General features: G+C 47.4%; 1 protein-coding gene and 1 long non-coding RNA gene across 2 annotated transcripts in view; one reads left to right on the forward strand and one right to left on the reverse strand.

The window, feature by feature from the left end:
• slc26a6 (solute carrier family 26 member 6) overlaps positions 1-22,153 on the forward strand; it is a 127,391-nt gene that overhangs the window by 49,215 nt on the left and 56,023 nt on the right. The window lies entirely within an intron of this gene.
• On the reverse strand, positions 6-20,657 carry LOC117511849. Its single transcript, XR_004561100.1, has 3 exons — positions 20,575-20,657; positions 16,802-16,808; positions 6-16 (listed from the first exon to the last, which is right to left on the reverse strand). It is a non-coding gene; the product is annotated as an uncharacterized LOC117511849 (long non-coding RNA).

The following is a 22,153-nucleotide window of genomic DNA, read 5'->3' on the forward strand; positions in this document are numbered from 1 at the left end:
AATTTACTTCAAATGTCTTGAATGGCTCTTAAAGGTTAACGCTACTGTTCTTGTTGGTCCCGGAGATATTTCACCACTCATTCAAATAATTCTTCATTCTGGTGAAAGATGTCAGTTGCTGCTGAATAATCCTTTAAATATCTACTAACTGATGGGCTAAGAATGTTTCATCAGCAGACATGAATGTGACTGTGCCTTCAATTTTACGGCCATACAATCATCAAATTTAGTACTGTAAACTTCGACAGAGACATTCACTGCCCCCTGCTGTTGTATGGAGCCCACCATGTTGTTGATAGAGGTGTGAGCAACTCAGTGAGACTACTACAGGAAGCTGAAACCAGAAGGTGCGGCTCTGGATTCACCAGTTGATTTATGCTCCTGTCCTGACCGACAGGAGCTTTGGGTAGTGACCAAAAGAACAAGGTCCAGATACGAGTGGTTCCTCCATCGGGGATCTGGGCTTACTCTCAGGGACAGGGTCGGAATTCAAATATCTGGGAGGGATGCAGAATTGAATATCGAAAGGAGCCAGCTAAGGTTTGTTTGGGCACCTGGTGAGGGTGCCACCCCGCTGTCTCTCCACAGCACTTCCAACTGGATTGAGGCCTCGAGGCAAGACCCAAACATGCTGGAGGGATTACATGTCGCATCTAGTGTTGGGAAAAGTGTAGTGACACGGACCCACAACAGGGGGTTGTAAATGAACGACAATGGATAAGCCAAAATATAACAATTTAATGTTGTGAAATGTGCACAACAGGAATACAGACAAATGCAGATTTAGTACAATAGTCAATTATACAAAAAGGGTGACGTGTGGGCAGGCTCGAGGATAGAAGACGTCTGTCCAGAGAAGAGCCGGGCCCCACACAATTTCCACTGCCAACGATCTGGAAACAACCCGGAGGCCGCCAAGTCCTGAGTCCCCAGGTGGCCACCGTCTCCAGCTGTCAGATCTGGTACTGCTGGCAGGAAGCACAAACAGGTTATGGTGGGTGTGTGCACACCCAGTAAACAGTCAATAGACAAACACAGTTTCCTTCTTGAGGGAAACCTCCACCTCCAACACAGGAACACAGTACGTGCAGTGCCTGGATGAAACACTTATCTAGTTTGGAGTGAGAAGCGAAGTACGTCAAACTCCATCACTGTCCACAAACCCAGCTCCCAGCTGCAAGTGTATAAACAGGAACGACTGCAAAAGGTTCAGCAGAGAAACACAACACAAAACAGCTAAGCAGTTTACCTGATAGTAGACTGATATCTCGGCAGGGAGGAGGAGTTGCTGCCCGGCTTTTATGGAAGGTGGTGAGGAATGGTTGATGGGTGACAGCTGTCACTCTAGGCTGCTCCTGAGAGGCGACTGCGCCCTCTCGTGCCTGAAGCCCACCATTCAGGCAGGGAGCCCTCTGGTGGTGGGCCAGCAGTACCTCCTCTTCTGGCGGCCCACACAACAGGACCCCCCCCTCGACCAGCTTGTCGGGATGACGGTGTAAAAACGGCCAGGAGGGCCGGGTCCAGGATGAAGCTCCTCCTCACCCAGGAGCGCTCTCGGGTCCATACCCTGACGTACATGCTTGACATGAGTCTCAGGATCCGTGGAGAAGATGAGAATATCGTCCAGATATACGAAGACAAACCGATGCAGGAAGTCTCGCAAGACATCATTTACCAAGGCTTGGAACATCGCGGGGGCATTAATGAGGCCGAACGGCATGACCAGGTACTCAAAGTGACCTAACGGGTGTTAATGCCGTCTTCCATTCGTCTCCCTTCCGGATCCGAACCAGGTGGTACGCATTTCTAAGATCAAGCTTTGTGAAAATTTTGGCTCCATGCAGGGGCGTGAACACTGAATCCGTAATCTCGTTCAGCCCTCTGTATCAATGCATGGATGGAGTCCGCCGTCTTTCTTGCCCACAAAAAAGAAACCGGCACCCATCGGGGAGGTGGAGTTCCGGATCAGCCCGGCAGCTAACGAGTCCTGGATGTAGGTCTCCATTGATTCGCGCTCAGGACGTGAGAGGTTGTACAGTCTGCTGGACGGGTACTCAACGCCCGGGATCAATCAATGGCGCAATCGTACGGACGGTGTGGGGGTAGAGTGAGTGCCAGATCTTTGCTGAAGACGTCAGCAAGATCATGGTACTCCTCAGGCACCACCGTCAGATTGGGGGGGGACTTTAACCACCTCGTTAGCAGTCAAACCGGGGGGAACCGAGGATCCTAAACACTCCCGGTGGCAGGTTTCGCTCCACTGAGCCACAACCCCAGACGGCCAATCAATCCGGGGATTGTGTTTGATCATCCATGGGAAGCCCAAAATAACGCGGGAGGTAGAAGGAGTTACATAGAACTCAATCTCCTCCCGCTGATTCCCAGACACAACCAAAGTTACTGGCTGTGTCTTGTGTGTGATTACAGGAAGAAGGGTGCCATCTAGCGCCGTACCTTCAATGGTGACGGAAGGGCCACTAGATGGAGCCCTTCTTTCCTTGCCCATCTGCTGTCCAGCAGATTCCCTTCTGACCCCGTGTCCACCAGTGCTGGGGCTTGAAGGGTTAGATCCCCACTCAGGATCGTAACTGGGAGGCATGTGGAAATGCGTGTGTGTCCCATGTGAATGTTATGGCCCACGCTTATCCCAGTTTCGAAGGGCGGGCGTTGGTGTTTAACCACTTGGGGCAGTTTTTCTGCAGGTGCTCGTTCGAGCCGCAGACGAAACACTCCCCGCGGGCCAGTCTCCTTTGTCTATTGGCTGATCTCACTTTAGCCCTGCTCGTGTCCATAGCTTCGTCAGCAGGGGGAGCTGTAGCCACACGGAGCGCTGAGACTGTGGAGCGTGGGGGACGGCGTTACCTTTTCAGACCCGGAAGGGAGAGGGACGGCTCGTGCCCAGCCACGCCCCTCATCTCGCTCCCGACGACGTTCGTCTAATCGGTTGTCTAATCGTATGACCAGGTCGATAAGCCCGTCTAAATCCCGCGGCTCGTCCTTAGCCACCAGGTGCTCCTTTAGGACCGGAGACATTCTGTTTACAAAGGCGGCGCGCAGTAGCATTCCAGCTGGCTCTAGCTGCCGCTATGCGGAAGTCGACTGCATACTAGGCAGCACTCCGACGCCCCAGTCTCATAGACAGTAGCACAGTTGAGTCGTGTGGGGCCCGGCTCTTCTCTGGACAGACGTCTTCTATCCTCGAGCCTGCCCACACAATTTCCACTGCCAACGGATCTGGAACAACCCGGAGCCGCCAAGTCCTGAGTCCCCAGGTGGCCACCGTCTCCAGCTGTCAGATCTGGTACTGCTGGCAGGAAGCACAAACAGGTTATGGTGGGTGTGTGCACACCCAATAAACAGTCAGCAGACAAACACAATTCCTTCTTGAGGGAAACCTCCACCTCCAACACAGGAACATAGTACGTGCAGTGCCTGGATGAAACACTTATCTAGTTTGGAGTGAGAAGCGAAGTACGTCAACTCCTTCACTGTCCACAAACCCAGCTCCCAGCTGCAAGTGTATAAACAGGAACGACTGCAAAAGGTTCAGCAGAGAAACACAGCACAAAACAGCTGAGCAGTTTACCTGATAGTAGACTGATATCTAGGCAGGGAGGTGGAGTTGCTGCCCAGCTTTTATGGAAGGTGGTGATGAATGGTTGATGGGTGACAGCTGGTCACTCTAGGCTGCTCCTGGGAGGCGACTGCGCCCTCTCATGCCTGAAGCCCACCATTCAGGCAGGGCGCCCTCTGGTGGTGGGTCAGCAGTACCTGGCGGCCCACACAACATCTAGTTTGGGAATGCTTTGGAACACTTAGAGGACTCGGCAGGAGATAGGGAAGTGTGGGATGGGCTGCTCAGTCTGCTGCCACAGTCGTGTCGCTGACTGAACGGTCCCCCCTAACTAAGTCTGCCCTACCTTCACTGCGCATGTGTCAGCAGCCGCGGTTCATGGATGATCACCTTGTTTCTGCTTCAACCTGCACTCCAGTCATCATCTATCTCAGCGACAGATATCTGAAGCTTTTGTACAACAATCATTTCAACATAAATTCAGTATGATTTCATAATAAAAGACAGAGGAAGCGATCAGAGCGCTAGCTGCTACATGAGCTGCTAGCTGATGCATTCACTGTGCATCAGTCATTTCAAAGCGTCACAGAGTATTGTCTTGTTTTTCGCTTAAAACGGCCGCGTTTCTGATTAAAGCTGACTTTAGAATGATTTTAAGAGGTTTTACTTTGTCATCTGATGGTTAATAATCACATTAATCCATCTGATCACTTTAGGTGAAGAGTCTCCATCTCAGACGAGTTGCTGAGCTCTGAAATGATGCATGCGCAGTGGAGGCAGAGCGGACCAATTTTTAGGGGGGACTGTTCGGTCTGCGACACCGGGAATGAATGAATGAATGAATATGTTGGGGAAAGTGTAGTGACACGGACCCACAACGGGGGGGCGCAAATGAACGGTCAATAGATGAGCCAAAGGTAACAATTTAATGTTGTGAATGTGCACAACGACTATACAGACAATCTCAGAATATGATAGCAGTCAATACACAAAGGTGACGTGTGGGCAGGCTCGAGGATAGAAGACGTCTGTCCTGAGAAGAGCCGGAACCACACGATTTCCGCCGCCACCGAACCTGGTGAATACTGGAGCCGCCAAGTCCCGAATTCCCAGGTGATCACCGTCCCCGACTGTCGGATCTGGTACTGCTGGTGAGGAGCACAAACAGTGAGATGTGGGTGTGTGCACACCCAGTAACAAAAACAGTCAGAAGGTGGAAAGTCACCTCCACCTCTAATCACACACTCGTGCAGCTCCTGTTAAACCACTTATCTGGTTGGAGTGTGAAGCGAAGCCGTCGCTGATCACACCAAAACGCCAATCCCACAGATAAGGCAACACCCACAGGAAAACGGCTGCGAAGAAGTTCAGACTATAAAGTCAGTGTTAAGTTCAGACACAGCAGAGAATATTACCTTCACAGGTAGATGATATCTCGGCAATGAGGTGGAGATGACGTCTGGGTTTTATGGAGTAGTATGATGAAGTGTAGATGGGTGACAGCTGTCATGAGATATGAGTGACAGCTGTCACCCCCGGCTGTGTCCATGGCGGCAGCGCCCTCTCGTGCCTGAAGCCCGCACTTCAAGCAGGGCGCCCTCTGGTGGTGGGCCAGCAGTACCTCCTCTTCTGGCGGCCCACACAACAGGACCCCCCCCCTCAACGTGCGCCTCCTGGCGCCCGACCAGGTTTATCCGGGTGTCGGCGGTAGAAATCGGCCAGGAGGGCTGGGTCCAGGATGAAGCTCCTCTTCACCCAGGAGTGTTCTTCGGGTCCATACCCCTCCCAGTCCACCAAATACTGGAACCCCCGGCCCATTCGACGGACATCCAGGAGCCGGCTCCCCGTCAATGATCCGGGCAGGAGGCGGCGCCGGACCGGGAGCACAGAGGAGTGAGGTGAGGTGTGGTTTATTCCGGGAGACATGAAAAACAGGGTGGATCCGCAGTGAAGCCGGGAGCTGGAGCTTCACTGCAGCAGGACTGAGGATTTTGATGATCTTGAATGGTCAAATGAATCTGTCCATCAGTTTGGGGGCGTCCACCTGCAGGGGAATGTCCTTGGTTGATAACCACACCTCCTGCCCGGGCTGGTATGCAGGGGCCGGGGACCGCCGGCGGTCTGCATGGGCCTTAGCCCTCGTCCGGGCCTTTAACAAGGCAGAACGGGCGGTGCGCCACACCCGACGGCACCTCCGCAGGTGGGCCTGGACCGAGGGCACACCGACCTCTCCCTCCACCATGGGAAACAATGGTGGTTGGTACCCCAGACACACCTCAAATGGGGAGAGGCCGGTGGCAGAAGACACCTGGCTGTTATGTGCATACTCGATCCAGGCCAGATGGTTACTCCAGGCCGTCGGGTGCGCGGATGTCACACAGCGGAGGGTCTGTTCCAACTCTTGGTTGGCCCGTTCTGCCTGTCCGTTCGTCTGTGGGTGGTACCCGGACGAGAGGCTCACGGTGGCCCCCAGTTCTCTGCAGAAACTCCTCCAGACTTGAGAGGAAAACTGGGGACCACGATCCGAGACTACGTCAGTTGGTATCCCATGCAGACCAGGAGGTCTGCTGTCTCCTGGGCCGTTGGGAGCTTCGGGAGGGCCATGAAGTGGGCCGCCTTGGAGAATCGGTCCACTATCGTGAGGATGGTGGTGTTGCCCTGGGACGGCGGGAGGCCCGTGACCGAAATCCAGGCCGATATGGGACCAGGGGCGATGAGGCACAGGGAGTGGCTGGAGAAGTCCTTGGGACCTTTTGTGGTCTGCCTTGCCCCTGGCACAGGTGGTGTAGGCCTGGATATACTCCCGGACGTCGGCCTCCATAGACGCCCACCAGAAGCGCTGCCGGACAACTGCCACGGTCCTTCGCACCCCTGGATGACAGGAGAGCTTGGAACCGTGACAGAAATCCAAGACTGCAGCTCTGGCTTCTGGTGGGACATACATACGATTCTTCGGACCAGTTCCGGGGTCCGGGCTCCATGCCAGGGCCTCCCGGACGGTCTTCTCCACGTCCCAGGTGAGGGTGGCCACGATAGTGGACTCCGGTATGATGGGCTCCGGTGGATCCGACAGCACAGTTTTGACTTCGTCTTCGTGTACCCGGGACAAGGCATCCGATCTCTGGTTCTTGGTCCCGGGGCGATAGGTGATCCGGAAGTCAAAACGTCCGAAGAACAGTGACCAGCGGGCTTGCCTGGGTTCAGCCGCTTGGCGGTCCTGATATACTCCAGGTTCCGATGGTCAGTGAAAACCGTGAATGGCACAGACGCTCCCTCCAACAGGTGTCTCCACTCCTCAAGAGCCTCTTTCACCGCAAGGAGTTCTCGATTGCCGACGTCATAGTTCCATTCAGCGAGGGTCAACCTGCGAGAAAAGTAGGCACACGGGTGAAGAACCTTATCGGTCTCCCCGCTCTGGGATAGCATGGCTCCTATCCCTGAGTCAGAGGCGTCCACTTCAACCACAAACTGGCGGCTAGGGTCGGGCTGCACCAGAACTGGTGCAGACGAGAACCGGCGTTTCAACTCCTTGAACGCGGCTTCGCACCGATCCGACCAGGTGAAGGGGAGTTTTGGAGAGGTCAGGGCTGTCAGGGGGCTAACTACCTGACTGTAGCCCTTAATGAACCTCCTGTAGAAATTTGCAAAGCCGAGGAACTGTTGCAGCTTCCTATGGCTTGCTGGTTGGGGCCGATCTCTCACCGCCGCAACCTTGGCCGGATCAGGGGCGACGGAGTTGGAGGAGATGATGAACCCCAGGAAGGACAAAGAGGTGCGGTGAAGCTCACACTTCTCACCCTTCACAAACAGCCGGTTCTCCAACAACCGCTGCAGGACCTGACGTACATGCTGGACATGAGTCTCAGGGTCCGGGGAAAAGATGAGTATGTCATCCAGATATACGAAGACGAATCGGTGCAGGAAGTCCCGCAAGACGTCATTTACCAAAGCTTGGAACGTCGCGGGGGCGTTGGTGAGGCCGAACGGCATGACCAGGTACTCAGTTTGGTGAAAATTTGGGCTCCATGCAGGGGCGTGAACACTGAACCCAACAGGGGTAAAGGGTATCGATTGCGAACCGTTATGTCGTTCAGCCCCCTGTAATCAATGCATGGACGGAGTCCGCCGTCTTTCTTGCCCACAAAAAAGAAACCTGCACCCATCGGGGAGGTGGAATTCCGGATCAGCCCGGCAGCTAATGAGTCCCGGATGTAGGTCTCCATTGATTCGCGCTCAGGACGTGAGAGGTTGTACAGCCTGCTGGACGGGTACTCAGCGCCTGGGACCAAATCAATGGCACAATCGTACGGACGGTGCGGGGGAAGGGTGACCACCAGATCCTTGCTGAAGACGTCAGCAAGGTCGCGGTACTCAACCGGCACCGCCGTCAGATTGGGAGGGACTTTAACCTCCTCATTAGCATTTACACCGGGAGGAACCGAGGATCCTAAACAATTCCGGTGGCAGGTTTTGCTCCACTGAGTCACAACCCCAGACGGCCAATCAATCTGGGGATTGTGTTTAATCATCCATGGGAAGCCAAAATCACGCTGGAGGTAGAAGGAGTTCCAAAAAACTCAATCTCCTCCCGGTGATTCCCAGACACTACCAGGGTTACAGGGTTGTGTGTGATAAAAGGGAGAAGAGTGCCATCTGGTGCTCGCACCTTCACTGGTGAAAAAGTGCCACCAGAGGGAGCCCTACCTCCCTTGCCCATCTGCTATCCAGCAGATTCCCTTCTGACCCGTGTCCACCAGTGCTGGGGCTTGAAGGGTTAAATCCCCGCTCAGGATTTTAACTGGGAGTCGTGTTGACAGATGTGTATGACCCACGTGAATGTTTTGACCCCCCCTCAGCCCAGTCTCTAAGGGCGGGCGTTTGTGTTTTGACCGTTTGAGGCAGTCTCTCTGCTGATGCTCACTCGAGCCGCAGACAAAGCACTCCCCACGGACCAGCCTCCTCTGTCTGAATGTGGCCCTGCTCGTGTCCCTAGCACCGTCAGCAGGGGGAGCTGTAGCCACACGGAGCGCTGTGGCTGTGGAGCGTGGGTAAGACGGCTCCCTTTCGGACCCGGGAGGAAGAGGGACGGCTTGTGCCTGACCACGCCCTTCGCCTCGCTCCCATCGGCGTTCTTCTAACCGATTGTCCAACCGTATAACCAAATCGATAAGCTCAGCCAAATCCCGCAGTTCCTCCTTAGCCACCAGGTGCTCCTTCAGGACCGACGACAGTCTATTTATGAAGGCGGTGCGGAGCGCAGTCATATTCCAGCCGGACCTCGCAGCCGTGATGCGGAAGTTGATGGCATATTCGGCTGCGCTCAGACGCCCCTGTCTCATTTTCAGCAGCAGGGTAGACGCGGTTTCGCCTCTGTTAGGGTGATCAAAAACGGTCCTGAGCTCCCTCACAAACCCAGTATAAGTGGTAAGGAGCCGTGAGCCTTGCTCCCAAAGCACTGTAGCCCAAGCGCGTGCCTCACCCCGAAGCAAATTAATCACGTAAGCCACCTTGCTGGAGTCAGACGCATACATCACGGGACGTTGTGCAAAGACGAGCGAACACTGCATAAGAAAGTCCGCGCACGTCTCCACACAACCTCCATACGGCTCTGGGGGGCTTATGTATGCTTCAGGGGATGGTGGGGGGGGGGGGTCGTTGAATGACCAGTGGAACGTCTGTATTCGGCACCGGGTCGGCAGGAGGAGGAGCTGCAGCAGCGCCCTGAGCGCACGCTTCCACCTGCGCAGTGAGAGCCTCCATCCTGCGATTAAGGATGACGTTTTGCTCGGTCATCAGGTCCATCCGAGCGGTAAAGGCGGTGAGGATATGCTGCAACTCACCAATCACGCCTCCAGCCGACGCCTGTGCACCCTGCTCTTCCATTGGCTGTCCAACAGATGGTTGACCCCCTCGGGATCCATGACATTGGCCGAGATATCCTGTTGGGGAAAGTGTAGTGACACGGACCCACAACAGGGGGCGCAAATGAACGGTCAATAGATGAGCCAAAAGGTAACAATTTAATGTTGTGAATGTGCACAACGACTATACAGACAATCTCAGAATATGATAGCAGTCAATACACAAAGGTGACGTGTGGGCAGGCTCGAGGATAGAAGACGTCTGTCCTGAGAAGAGCCGGAACCACACGATTTCCGCCGCCACCGAACCTGGTGAATACTGGAGCCGCCAAGTCCCGAATTCCCAGGTGATCACCGTCCCCGACTGTCGGATCTGGTACTGCTGGTGAGGAGCACAAACAGTGAGATGTGGGTGTGTGCACACCCAGTAACAAAAACAGTCAGAAGGTGGAAAGTCACCTCCACCTCTAATCACACACTCGTGCAGCTCCTGTTAACTACTTATCTGGTTGGAGTGTGACGCGAAGCCGTCGCTGATCACACCAAAACGGCAATCCCACAGATAAGGCAACACCCACAGGAAAACGGCTGCAAAGAAGTTCAGACTATAAAGTCAGTGTTAAGTTCAGACACAGCAGAGAATATTACCTTCACAGGTCGATGATATCTCGGCAATGAGGTGGAGATGACGTCCGGGTTTTATGGAGTAGTATGATGAAGTGTAGCTGGGTGACAGCTGTCATGAGATAATGAGTGACAGCTGTCACCCCTGGCTGTGTCTGTGGCGGCAGCGCCCTCTCGTGCCTGAAGCCCGCACTTCAGGCAGGGCGCCCTCTGGTGGTGGGCCAGCAGTACCTCCTCTTCTGGCGGCCCACACAACAGAATAATATACATTTTTCATAAACATTTGTAACCTATTTTTGCATGAATACCTGAACATTGAATAAATTCACAAAGAGGTTTATGGGTTTCCATAATGAACACGAGCTTTTCCCAAGAACATTTTCAAATCATTCCCGTGTGTCTATAGTGAGACGAACTGGATCAATTTTAAAGGTTAAACACAGTGAAAAGTCTACAGGGATCAATGTTCCTCTATTATGTGACACCATTAAACCCAGAGGATTTAAATTTTTCCTCACACGTTGTATATGAGCACAGATTAGCTGAAAGCCTAAACAGATTTATTCAGACAACACTATTAATCAGTTCAGGCCCCATTAGAGACGAGTGGAGGTTGTAAATAACGACGCCTTTATTATTGTGTATCAGTTCGCTCTAATAAGTGCGATTCATTCATCTTTAACTTTCCCCTGGTTTCCATTGGGCCTCTCGTTATCGCCGGCTTGTTTCCTGCAGGTTGCTTGGGTGATATCGGCGCTCGTTATCCTTGTCATTGTGCTGTGGATTGGAGCTCTCTTTGAAGATCTGCCAAAGGTGCCGGCAGTTTATTTGCATTCGTACACAAGAATGAGTTTGCAGAGTTGTTGTGAACGTGTTTGGACCACATGAATGTGAGACGACTTTTTATCAGTTTTCAGATTTAAAATCCAAATTAACCTGACATTTTAATGACAGGGATGCTGCAGAAAGAGGTTTATACATGTCAACCTCACAAACATACAGTCTGTGTGAAGACACTCTTAGCTCATACAAATGTGGCGTCTGCGTGTTTTAGCATTTATGAGCGTTTTAAATTCTTTATATTTGTCTGAGGTTGCAGGCGATGCTGGCTGCCATCATCTACGTGAACCTCCAGGGCATAATGAAGCTGTTCATGGACGTTCCTGCACTGTGGAGGAGCAACAAAGTGGACATGGTGAGCATCGAGAGCAACAAGGGCGGGGCCATCTTACCGCCACGTGAAAGTAGTTTTTTAAAAAACGACTTCAAATGTGACACTGATTCCTAAAACTGCTGAGCCTTGCTGTCTGTTGATTCTGCTCCCTGACTCCACAAAAGGGGAAAAGGGTTACGGTTAGAAGATTAAGAGGGGGGAAAGATAAATAATGTAGAAGAGAAATAGGGAGAACTGTGATTTCTGGATTTTTTTTAGATTATGTCTCTCACAGTGGACATGCACCTAAGATGAAAATTTCAGACCCCTCCATGATTTCTAAGTGGGAGAACTTGCAAAATCACAGGGTGTTCAAATTTATATATATATATATATATATATATATATATATATATATATATATATATATATATATATATATAAATTGAATTGAACTCTGACGTTTTGCTTAGAATAAAAAATGCATTTTTCATGTTTTTAATCCTGCGTCTGTGCTTGAAAAGTACTGATATTTACTGATAGTCATGAAATAAATGTTTTTCAAAAGGACTTTTATCATATATCATATTAATATTCCATTATCCCTTTGAAAACCATAAAAACTTCATTTTAAAACCTAATAGAATCAAAGTTACAGACGTTTGAATGATAATAATCAGGTTTTCTCCTCCCCGAGAGTCCAAATTCTCTCCCAAAGCTCTGTTCTTTAGGGAGTCAAGTTTAAAGTGAGTCATATCTCACGTTGTCTCATAAAAGTTCCATCTTCATTTTTCTGACTTCAGTGCAGTTTGACTGCTGTCTGTAGTATTTTTGTTGTTGTTGTTGACAGACGTGTCTGTCCGTCTGCAGCTGATCTGGGTTGGCACCTTTATCCTCACCCTGCTGCTGAACCCGGATCTGGGACTGGTCGCTTCCATTGCCTTCTCCATGCTCACCGTCATCTTCAGGACGCAGCTGTAGGACCTCAGCATTAACACAAACACACCAGCGACTTGAATGTTAAATCTCCAGATGACATCACTCTGGAAAACTAGACATGCCTGCATTTTTACCTCCACCCTTCTGCAGAGGATTTACATACTGTTTTGTGGGTGTGTGTGTGTGTGTGTGTGTGGGGGCATTTTTTCCAGGCCTACGTACTCCCTGCTGGGACAGGTTCCAGGTACGGAGCTCTACAGGCCGCTGCAGGACTATAATCAGGTACATAAATAATATTTACATTAGTACAAAGCAGGCGCGAGGACGAGCGCCGCATCACAGATGGATGGAATAAACACAGTGCATTTTTTGATGGCAAATAAACACAGGGTGCAGACACTCACGCTTCATAAACACAACTCAAAGTCACCACTGCTGAACCACCAGACGCACACAGAGACGTCGCCACAACACGTTGAGTGACCTCAGCGCAGTCTGAGCTTGATGTCGTCTCTGCAGGCCACATGTACGTGCATTTTTGCCATATTTGAGAGGGGGTGGGGTTTAAATACACGTTTCGATGAAGTGCATTTTCATTTGGCTTCTTCAAATTATGCACGTTAACAGAATCCCACCTCATGCCACCAGGGGGCTTGCCTACGGGATGGGTAGGGTTTGCACCTTGGGGTGATTTCCGTTTGGACTTGGTGCTGAATAAGTGAGCTGAGTGGGATCCTGTACCGCTTCAGTCTTAGTAATTACTGAATGTAATTAACCATCTAACTAAAGAATATGCAGAGAAAAGCTCACTTGTGTCAGTCAGTCATGTGACAGCTAATGTTTACCGTAGGTCTTGATATTTGCCACTGTTTAACGGCCCATGCACAGTAACAGAACAATAGGTGTAAACGTGACACTGAGGACGGACACCTGGGTCAGGCTGGGCGTGTCACCCCTGAGCTATGTGAACTATGTACCTGTGTTTTTTTTAAGCTCAACCCTAAATCCTCTCTGTAACGTCCGGATTGTTTAGTCATTTTTTTCTTATGTTAGATGATCTGAATCAAAGAGGATTTTTGGATTTCTACCAGACAGAAGAAAAAGATTGTTTTGTGTTATTGCCAAAAGCCTCAGACTGGTTCATGTTGTGCTTTTTAACTGTCACACATGGTGACAGTTAAAAAGTAAACTGTTGATCTCTGCCCTGCTGACTCACCAACTGTCACACCATCACCGGAGCTTTTGTTTCGTGAGAATCTTTCAGGTTTGCCAACTTCAGACGTGGAACAATAACCGCAGGATCGTCTTGTCGAAAGAAACTCACTGTGTATTGAGGTCCAAACATCTGCAGTTTTTTTTTCAAGGTTGTATTCAGGTGTGACATCACAGAAACGGCATGAAGGGTTGCAACATGTTCACCATCTGGAAGGTGATATTTCTTAAAGCACAGTGTAAGAGACGTGCTGCCTGTCCATCCTTGGTGTCTATGGAGAGGAGTTCTCCCATTTCTTTGCTGGATTGAGTCCAAACAACTTGAACACTTGCATACTTCAAAACGAGCTTCCACGCCTCCACTTGTTGGTTCAGTAGAACTCTGGGTCCAGATTTACAACAGTGACGTGTGTGTGAAGCTACCGGCAACATGTCATTTATACAAACCTGCCCTGGGAAAGAAATATAAAATCTCAGAGCAGTCAGAGATGTTTGTCTGAAGTCACTGAGCGCTCAAAACAAACTAACTGATAACTCGCCGAAGGAATTGAAATTAAAAATTAACTAACCAAACTCACCTCCCACCTATCCTGCATTCCAAAGAACTGTTAGGGCGTGACTGCAGCTGCCTCAAGAAGAGATCATTGCTGTTACTACTACTACTACTGCTGCTACAGCTACCGCTACTAGTACTGTTACTTGCAAAATGAAGAGGTAAAAAGTTCAGAGGAAAGAAGAAAATAGAAAATTATGACACCAACCTTTTAGTACACTTGCCAATGATGATGGAGCACAAATGTGTCTCACCCCTTAACTACTACTGCTAAAGTACTCATTAGTCTATGTCACTACCCATATATGTCAAAGTATTTGTGTGCCAAGTCTGGCTCAGTTGTGCACCACAAAAGTGTCTCTCCCCTTAACTGTGAGTAAGACCCTTCGGCTGTTCCGTTGTTTGCGCTCGGGTTCACCACAGCAAATCCAAGGTGGATCTGCATGTTGAATTGGCACAGGTTTTATGCCGGATGCCCTTCCTGACGCAACTCCACATTACATGGAGAAATGTGGCAGGGGTGGGATTTGAACCAGGAACCTTCTGCACTGAAACCAAGCGCATTAACAACTTGGCCACCACCTACTGAAGTCACTTCCCGTATGCCAAAGTATGTGTGTGCCAAGTTTGGTTCAATTCTGAGGTGCTGTTTGGACATCAGAGGGACACACACACACACACACACACAGATAATTTTTTGCTCTCTGAGGGATCCGGGGGCATCTTTTAATCATCTCTAACAGTGGTTATTTTATTTAAATTTTTATCTTTGCATTGTCCAAAGGAAAAAAAAATATTTTCAACTCATTAAAGCTTTCCAGGTGTTATTGTGACTTTCTTAACATAAAATTCTGATTTTGTCAACCTTAGACCCCCCATGATCATTGGCACTCCCTAATGGTTGCTTGATTGTTAGGATTGGTACCAGGGGTCTATATAGTGTACAGTCAAAACCACTTTACACAAATACAACTGCCACACATCAAAGTCCACTTGTGGAACATGAATTAAGCTACCATATTTTTCAGAGTAAAAGTTGCACCGTTTTCTGTATTATCAGCTCTTTCATTTGGGTTTTTTGTGCCCTGTTGTATTATACTTTTTACTACTGATGTTTTTTCTTTTATTGTTGAAGTTTATTTTATTTAGTGCTTTGATAAAAAGTTATAACTAATAGTAGTAGTAACGAACACATGATTTTGTGGCATTTAAGTCACAAAGCCTCCCAAACTAATAAAAAAAACTATAACTAATCCTCCAGATAACACGGTAATCAGATTGTCATCTGATATTGCCATTAAGAGCAATATCAGATGACAAAATGCAGAAATGAGGTTTTCTGGCAAGGAAACAGTTCTGTGCACAAAATGAAAGAGCGTGCAAGAGCAATATCCACTGTAGCTCCCTGAGGTGAAGCACCTCAGTGACTCGTTCCTTCAACCTCCTCCTTCACTGCCCCATCTGATCACAACATCCCATATCAGGCGCACCCCCTACACACACTCACACAAACACAAACACACGCACACACTTGCAGAAATTCCTGCAGAACATATATTTCAAAAATAAATGTGACTTATACTCCTGTGTGCATTATATTAGGCTTATTTATTTATTTTTATTTAAATGTTTTGTCGTTGTTTTTGTTGCAACTTATAGTCGAGAAAATATGGTACTTTTATGAAGTTTTTAATTTTTGTTTTCAAGTTCCATTCACTTCTGTGTGATGAGCAATGAGGAGGAATATAAGCACTAACGTGGATTGCTGTGTGTGTGGGTGTGTGTGTGTGCGCGTGTGCATCCGTGCGTGCATGCGAGCAAAAGACATACTGTGTATCTGGAAAGTATTCACAGCACTTCATGTCTGCATTTTATGTTACAGTCTTATTCTAAAATGGACTAAATTTATTTTTCCCTCAAAATTCTACTCACAACACCCCATAATGACAACATGATATTTTTTTATTTTTTATCTAGAAAGCATTCACAGTGCTTTACGTTTTCCACATTGGTTTATGTTACAGCCTTATTCCAAAATGGATTAAATTAATTTTTTTCCTCAAAATTCTACACACAATACACCATAAAGACAATGTGAAAAAGTTGTTTTTTTTTTTAGATTGCTGCAAATTTATTGAAAATAAACAAAAAAAAAAAAACTAAGAAATCACATGTACATAAGTATTTACAGCCTTTGCCATGAAGCTCACAACAGAGCTCAGGTGTATCCTGTTTCCACTGATCATCCGTGAGATGTTTCTACAGCTTAATTGGAGTCCACCTGGGGTAAATTTAGTTGATTGGACATGATTTGGAAAGACACACACCTGTCTACATATAAGGTCCCACAGTTGACAGTGCAAGTCAGAGCACAAACCAAGCATGAAGTCAAAGGAAATGTCTGTAGACCTCTGAGATACGATTGTCTCGAGGCACAAACCTGGGGACAAATCCAAGGGCAGATCCAGACGTGGCCAGCACTGGACTTTGATTCAGCCCCCCTCCAATACAGGGCCACCCCAGATAAATAAGTCTGGTCAACTTTTCACCAACCCCTGTTAATAATTAGCTGAACAATGTGCAGGACAGCGGGTCACCAGGACCACTGGTGGCAGCCATGAGTACGTCACTTTCTGAGTGCCACTTTAAAGTCAGACACAAATTAGTTTTTCAACTTCACAAGATAAACTGTCACATGTTTGCATCTTTTCACCTTTACTAACTGACTGGTTGATTTGCAGGTGAGGCAGGTACCAGGAATTTTGATCTTCAGATCTTCAGCCACGCTCTATTTTGCTAATGCTGAGATGTACCAAAATGCTTTAAGGGAGAAGGTAAGAACACAAACACCCACAATAACTACTGCCCCCAAAACAAGTTTGCACTCTGCACCTGTGCCACACACACGCATCACAGTTAAGGGTGATTTATTTCCATCCCAGTCTCAAAATTGAGTAAATTTGGCACAATTTATTTATTTTTTAAAATTATAGCCAAATTTCATATGATTTGATTATTGCAGATCACACCTACTTTTGTATGATTCCCATTATATGATTGTTTTGGCGTGTGCACAAAACATTACTTCCACGATTTTCTTACACTTTTACAAAAACCTTAAATTTCTCTTAAAATTTCAAAAATGTGTTTTTCAAGCACGGGTTTCATGTTGTGGAGGAGGATCAGAAGGAGGCTTCAGCTGGGAGAACAGTTAATCCTGATTATCGCATTATCTCAGTTGTCTATTTTCACCACCTACTTTTAATTCATTACATTTATATAGCACCAAATCACAACATAAGTCAAGCTTCACAAGGGGAACTTTACCAACCCTCCTGAGCAACCACGTCGGCCACATCGGTAAAGAAAAACTCCCTCAGGCGTTCTTTGATTGTAGAAAGTAACCTCAAGCAGATCAGTCAGAGGGGTGACCATCTGGTTTAGCCATGCTCCCAATAACAAGTACACAAAGCACAACAAAGACCTGTCAAACGTAAAGACGGAGATGATGGAGCTAAGCTTCTAGGTACTTATGAAGTCCCGTGGTCATAGTGACCAGTAGTCCAAGATTACAGAAGATTAACTCCAATCCCAACCCAGTATCACTTTTTTTTGTCTCACAATACATCACAAAATGGGCTACATTTTCATGACACTATCACAAAATATATTAAATCACTACTATATTAAATCAGTTTTTGTCACCAGTCCACAGCAATTAAATCTGATTATTCACTTTTTTGTGGGTGGGGCGGGGTGTCATAATTTATCTCAACTTAAGCCCAGTGGAATAGTGCAGTTACAAGGAGTAGAAGTGGTGAAAGTAGATGAGTTTAAATATTTGGGGTCAACTGTTCAAAGTAATGGAGAGTGTGGTAGAGAGGTGAAGAAGAGAGTGCAGGCAGGGTGGAGTGGGTGGAGAAAGGTGGCAGGAGTGATTTATGACCAAAGAATATCAGCAAGAGTGAAGGGGAAAGTTTACAAGACAGTAGTGAGACCAGCTATGTTGTATGGTTTAGAGACAGTGGCACTAACAAAAAGACAGGAGGCAGAGCTGGAGGTGGCAGAGCTGAAGATGTTGAGATTCTCTTTGGGAGTGACAAGAATGGACAAGATTAGGAATGAACATATCAGAGGGACAGCTCAGGTGGGACAGTTTGGAGACAAAGTCAGAGAGGCGAGATTGAGATGGTTTGGACATGTGCAGAGGAGGGACCCAGGGTATATAGGGAGAAGGATGCTGAGGATGGAGCCACCAGGCAGGAGGAGAAGAGGGAGACCAAACAGGAGGTTCATGGATGTGCTGAGAGAGGACATGCAGGTGGTTGGTGTGACAGAGGAAGATACAGAGGACAGGGTGAGATGGAAACGATTGATCTGCTGTGGCGACCCCTAACGGGAACAGCCGAAAGACAAAGAAGAAGATTAAAACTGTTGATTACTCACAGTGTTCTACAGCACTGCTTTCTCCACTGTTTAAACTGATTTTGGTATCTGTTTTTTTTTATTGTTTGTTTGTTTTTCCTTGCTGAAAGTGTTGACAATTTTGCTGTCATAAATTGGAAATGGGAGACAGACAAAAAACACACAGATCTTGTTTTCCAATACCTGTCATCATTTTAAGATATGTTCTGTATTTCTATCAACTATTTTTAGGTTGCTTTGTTTGTTTTTGTTGTTGTTGTTTTGTTGGTGGTGGTGGGGGGGGGGGGGGGGGTTGTTTGCTTTGTTGCATTCCTCAAATAAATTCTTGCCTTCTGGCTGCTTTGTTGGACGTCATTAAAAATTCAGCAAAGATGGAATCACTTTTACAAAAACTTGAAGCTGCTTTGACAACAAAAATCTTTATCCCCCCCGGTCTGGATACAGTCAGGTCCATAAGTAACTGGACAGTGACACAATTTTGTAATTTTGTTTAAAAAAATTAGACGATCAAGTCATGCCTGTAGTGTCAATTTTTTTTTTGTTTTTTGTTTTGTTTTGTTTTTTGCGTTAACTTAAGGAGCCCATTTTTGTGCAGAACTCTGTTTTCAGAGGCAAGTAATTGGACAAAGTAACTGTTGTGTACTGCTCAGTTTACAACCCCAATTCCAATGAAGTTGGGACATTGTATAAAATGTAAATAAAAACAGAATACAATGATTTGCAAATCCTCTTCAGTCTATATTCAATTGAATACACCACAAAGACAAGATATTTAATGTTCAAACTGATAAACTTTATTATTTTTGTGCAAATATTTGCTCATTTTGAAATGGATGCCAACACATTTCAAAAAAGCTGGGACAGTGGTATGTTTACCACTGTGTTACATCACCTTTCCTTCTAACAACACTCAATAAGCGTTTGGGAACTGAGGACACTAACTGTTGAAGCTTTGTAGGTATAGCTTTGTTGTAGCTTTGTAGAATTCTTTCCCATTCTTGCTTGATGTACGACTTCAGTTGTTCAACAGTCCGGGGTCTCCGTTGTCGTATTTTGTGCTTCATAATGCACCACACATTTTCAGTGGGCAACAGGTCTGGACTGCAGACAGGCCAGTCTAGTACCCGCACTCTTTTACTACAAAGCCACGCTGTTGTAACACGTGCAGAATGTGGCTTGGCATTGTCTTGCTGAAATAAGCAGTGACGTCCCTGAAAAAGACATTGCTTGGATGGCAGCATGTGTTGCTCCAAAACCTGGATGTACCTTTCAGCATTGTTGGTGTCATCACAGATGTGTAAGTTGCCCATGCCATGGGCACTAACACACCCCCATACCATCACAGATGCTGGCTTTTGAACTTTGTGCTGGTAACAATCTGGATGGTCTTTTTCCTCTTTTGTCCAGAGGACACGACGTCCATGATTTCCAAAAACAATTTGAAATGTGGACTCATCAGACCACAGCACACTTTTCCACTCTGCATCTTCAAATAAAGTCATGCCCAGAGAAGGCGGTGGTGTTTCTGGATGTTGTTGATGTATGGCTTTTGCTTTGCATGGTAGAATTTTAACATGCACTTGTAGATGTAGCGACAAACTGTGTTAACTGACAATGGTTTTCTGAAGTGTTCCTGAGCCCACGCGGTAATATCCTTTACACAATGATGTTGGTTTTTAATGCAGTGCCGCCTGATGGATCGAAGGTCCCAAGCATTCAATGTTGGTTTTCGGCCTTGCCACTTACGTGTAGAAAGTTCTTCAGATTCTCTGAATCTTCTGATTATAATATGGACTGTAGATGACTGAATCCCTAAATTCCTTGCAATTGAACGTTGAGAAACATTGTTCTTCAACTGTTGGACTATTTTTTCAAGCAGTTGTTCACAAAGTGGTGATCCTCGCCCCATCTTTTCTTGTGAATGACTGAGCCTTTTGGGGAAGCTCCTTTTATACCCAGTCATGACACTCACCTGTTTCCAATTAGGTGTTCTTTGAGCATTCATCAATTTTCCCAGTCTTTTGTTGCCCTGTCCCAACTTTTTTGAAATGTGTTGCAGGCATCCATTTCAGAATGAGCAAATATTTGCACAAAAACAAAAATGCCTATCAGTTTGAACATTAAATATCTTGTCTTTGTGGTGTATTCAATTGAATATAGGGGTATATTGAGGTCAGTTATCAATAACCACCTCTCTAGGCAACCTATAAGCAGATAACAAGTTCCTCAAGACATGGTAGTAGTCTGCATATGTATGATTTCAGGCCATCGGGCATATACATTCATCACTACAAGAAACATTTGCTTTTTGGACTCTATGTATTGGTGCTGTAGCAGGAACACTACACTGATGTTTGCAGATGCCACACTGGTTCGCTTCCGTTTCAATATCCTGATCTAATGAAGGCCAAAACAATAAGCTTCTCGATAAGACTTAATTTTTACCGTGCCCCAGTGACTTTCATGTAGCTCTGAAAGTAACCTGTATTGCAGACATTCTGGAGTGACGACCCTGAATCCCCAAAGTAGGCAATCATCTTCCACAGTCAAATCAAATTTTCATCTCACATATGGCTGAAAAACCTCATCTGACACATGTTTTGGCCATCCTGACAAAACATATTTCACTTTTACCAGTGTGGAATCTCTGTCGGCTTCACGTGCAGTCTGCTGAACGGTTATAGGCAGACTGTCGAGGTAAGAAACTTGAAACACTGGGTTTGACCTTGGAACGTCTTCATCTTCTGTTGGCAGTCTGGAAAATGCATCTGTGTAATGGACCAGCTGGATCCGCGTAGTGGGGCGAGTAATTACACTACTCAGGACGGCTGAGAATGCAGATGGGTCTTAGCCCCTGTCCCCGACTTGATTAGCTTCCCCAAATACCCCGTGTCAGCCTAACAGGTGGCATGAGTTAGGCCCAGGATTTACTGTGAATCACGGTGGCTACCTGGGGGGTGTGACATGTATGGGTGAGGTTCTGCGACCTACCTTATCTGCCCCAACTGATGCAACCCTACAGCGGTGTGGCGTCGTGTGAGTGAGCGGTTTTCTGATGTCAATGTTGTGGATCGAGTGGCCCATGGTGGCAGTGGGGTTATGGTATGGGCAGGCGTCTGTTATGGACGAAGAACACAGGTGCATTTTGAATGCACAGAGATACCGTAACGAGATCCTGAGGCCCATTGTTGTGCCATACATCCAAGAACATTACCTCATGTTGCAGCAGGATAATGCACGGCCCCATGTTGCAAGGATCTGTACACAATTCTTGGAAGCTGAAAATGTCCCAGTTCTTGCATGGCCGGCATACTCACCAGACATGTCACCCATTGAGCATGTTTGGGATGCTCTCGACCGGCGTATACGACAGTGTGTACCAGTTCCTGCCAATATCCAGCAACTTCGCACAGCCATTGAAAAGGAGTGGACCAACATTCTACAGGCCACAATTGACAACCTGATCAACTCTATGCGAATGAGATGTGTTGCACTGCATGAGGCGAATGGTGGTCACACCAGATACTGACTGGTATCCCCCCCCCCCCCCCAATAAAACAAAACTGCACCTTTCAGAGTGGCCTTTTATTGTGGGCAGTCTAAGGCACACCTGTGCACTAATCATGGTGTCTAATCAGCATCTTGGTATGGCACACCTGTGAGGTGGGATGGATTATCTCAGCAAAGGAGAAGGGCTCACTATCACAGATTTAGACTGGTTTGTGAACAATATTTGAGGGAAATGGTGATATTGTGTATGTGGAAAAAGTTTTAGATCTTTGAGTTCATCTCATACAAAATGGGAGCAAAAC

The sequence above is a fragment of the Thalassophryne amazonica genome, chromosome 6 (genome assembly GCF_902500255.1).
Source record: "Thalassophryne amazonica chromosome 6, fThaAma1.1, whole genome shotgun sequence".
Classification (NCBI taxonomy): Eukaryota; Metazoa; Chordata; class Actinopteri; order Batrachoidiformes; family Batrachoididae; genus Thalassophryne; species Thalassophryne amazonica.